The 3,018-nt window shown below is 40.3% G+C and overlaps 1 pseudogene; it reads left to right on the top strand.

Annotated features, from left to right (window-relative positions):
* The first annotated feature begins 676 nt into the window (after positions 1-676).
* LOC101618092 lies at positions 677-2,579 on the top strand (annotated as a pseudogene).
* The last annotated feature ends 439 nt before the right edge of the window (positions 2,580-3,018 follow it).

Genomic DNA, 3,018 nt, shown 5'->3' on the forward strand with positions numbered 1-3,018 from the left:
TTTAAACATGGAGATTTTGTTTTTAACTTAGAAGGGAAATCTATAGTGAGAGAGTCAGAGTGATTTTGCATATAGAGAATGATAAGCATGCTGCAGTAACTGACATTAAAACCTGTTGAGAACCTACAAGGGAGCATGTGGAGCCCTTCAGAAGATAAGTGAAGATTCTGTTGAGATTGGACAGTGATGATTCAGATGGCCCTCTCAACATCATGATTCTCAATTTTTTACAATTTTTCAAGCACAGTAGTCCTTAGGTAAGGGCTCATGTTGTTATGTCAAACAATTTACAACCAATCAGACTCAAGTTCTGATACTTCTCATTGACCCTTTTTATTTTTAATTGTTTATTTGAGAGGGAGTGAGAGAAAGAGGCAGATAGAGTGACAGAGAATGGGGTCACCAGGGCCTCCAACCACTGCAGATGGACTCCAGACGCCTGTGCCAACTGGTGCATCTGGCTTACATGGGTATTGTGGAACAAAAAAGGGGTCCTTTAGCTTTGCAGGCAAGTGCCTTAACTTCAAAGGCATGTCTCTAGCCCTCATTGACTCTTTTAAAAATATTTTATTTATTTATTTATTCATTTATTCATTTGAGAGAGAGAGCATGAGTCCACCAGGGCCTCAAGCCACTGCAAATGAACTCATGTGCCACCTTGGGCATCCAGCTTTACATGTGTACTAGGTCTGATTCTTATATTGAAAATTTCTTTGTCCTGGTGGTGATTAAGAACCAGGGGTATGGAAAAATGTATTCTGGGCACTGGTGATGTTGCATCAAGTGTGAATGGATCGTGTACTTCCTTCCTCACGTGCATAATATCCTCGAGTACATGCTACAGAGAACCCAAGACCAAGATGAAAACTTGGCCTTAGGAGCCTGGGAATTTTCGGTTCACTTTGGCTCAGCAGCCAGTATGCAAAGATGTACTTGTCAGGCTACTTACTAAGTTGATTCCTGTGTTAGTGGATGCCATGAAGTATTAAGCCACATATGTTATCCCACTTAAGGATGATGTAGTAGAAGATGAAATGATTTCTGATAATGAGCAGGACATAAAGCCTTGATTTTATCTGTCAATGACAATGGCTCAACAGCATGAAGAAGGAAGATGATGATGATGGTGGTGATACCATTTCTGACTAGAATTTAAGAAAATGTTTTGCTGTTAACCTGAGTGTTCTTGCAAATGTTTATTGTGATGACCTACTGCCACGTATTTTGCCCCTTTTAAAAGAGTAGCTTTTCCATCATGAGTGGGTTGTTAAATTACTAGACATCTTGTTTGTAGGAGCAATTGGTTGCATGCAGAGCATGATTCCATACCTGACAAGCTCACTCCTCACCATGTTCAGTGTCTGATAAAATGGCTGGACTCAGCCACTATGCACACTGGGTAATTAGCCAGCCACCAGGTAGGTGCCTGAAGCCATTGATGACAGAATTGCGAAAGGCAATCTGGTTAGCAACGGGAAAGTACAAGACGCTGCCCGCAGTACCTTTGCCACAGTAGAAGGGGAGGCTTGTATGGAACGGGTTCTGCACTTGCTTATGTACTTGATACCCTGACATTCACATTTAAATACCAGCATGAGAACCTGCTCATTCTTTAGGAAGCCATAAGAACATTAGCAGATTCAGTAGAATATCATTTAAACAAACCAGAATATATTCAGATGCTAAGGCCACCACTGATCCAGAAATGGGGCATGTGAAAGGGTGAAAATAAAGGTCTCTTCCCTGTCTTCCATTGCCACAGCGCTGCCCTCTGACTCCCTTCCACACTGTGAACCTGTACATCAGCGTTGTGTAAAGCTACTGCAGAAGGCTCTTGACAAGCCATGCTCAACAATGCTCTAGCAGATCAGTATGAGGCTCCAGACAAAGACTTTATGACTGTGGCTCTTGATGTGCTCAGTGGCCTTGCTGAAGGACTTGGAGGCAACCCTGTAGCCTGAAGTAACATCCTAACAATAATGTATCAGTTCACGCAGGGTGAAATGCCAGAACTTAGACAGAGTCCCTTTGCCTTCTTAAGTAACTAGCTAAAACTTGCTTTCAGCATGTTAGACCTTATATAGCTGACTTTATACCAATATTGTGAACCAATCTAAATCCACAGTTCATTTCCATTTGCAGCAATGTCATATAGGCAACTGGGCAAATCTCCATTCAAATGGCAGTAAAAATTAGTAGTCTTGGTCACATTTGTCCTCAAGACATGGCTCCCAGCTTACAACAGTTTATAGGACCTCATGAATCTACCTGAAAAACAGAAGGAAAGCAGTCAGCATTCCTTGGGATTTGTGCCACAATCAGCGTGAATCCCATTGGTGTAATCCAGTATCTTATATTATTTTTGTGATGCTGTTGCATCATGGATTAATTTAAAAGATGATCTCAGAGATATGTTCTCTAAAATCCTTTATGGATTTAAAAATCAAGTTGGGGATGAATATTGCAAGTCTTTCTCTGCTGAGTTTCCTCTTATTTGAAAAGAATGTCTTGTGGCTTTTATGGTGTTTAATCCAATAAATTTAAGCTTTAGTCTCCAAATTAGGTTCCTTCAGTATTAGAGATCATGAGAGAGCCTCTGCACCCAGAGAAGATGTTACCCTTTAAAGGGGAAAAGGTAAAGCATTAGGAAATACAGTATAATCCCAAACCTACTGGGAGAGACAGGAGGGAGCTGCTGTCATCACTGTAATAAGTCCATGTTGAGAAACATCCTCTGTGGGTGGAATTCTGTCTCCAATTACAACTCTGCACTGGATGTGAAGAAGCAACAAAACAAAATAACACCATCATCAAAAATAAACTATTAAATCCACTCACCAAACAGTAGTGCTATCCAAAATGGATCATGGGGAAATGTACCAAAATAAGAACCATATAAATGACGCATAGGGAATAAGAAAGAGGGGAAAAAAATGTGGTGCAAAATAAGGGAAATCTAAGAATGGGAGTTATAAACAGTCAATAAGCTTCTCTTTAAATTAAAATATTTTCTATAAA

Source organism: Jaculus jaculus, chromosome 12 (genome assembly GCF_020740685.1).
Source record: "Jaculus jaculus isolate mJacJac1 chromosome 12, mJacJac1.mat.Y.cur, whole genome shotgun sequence".
NCBI lineage: Eukaryota > Metazoa > Chordata > Mammalia > Rodentia > Dipodidae > Jaculus > Jaculus jaculus.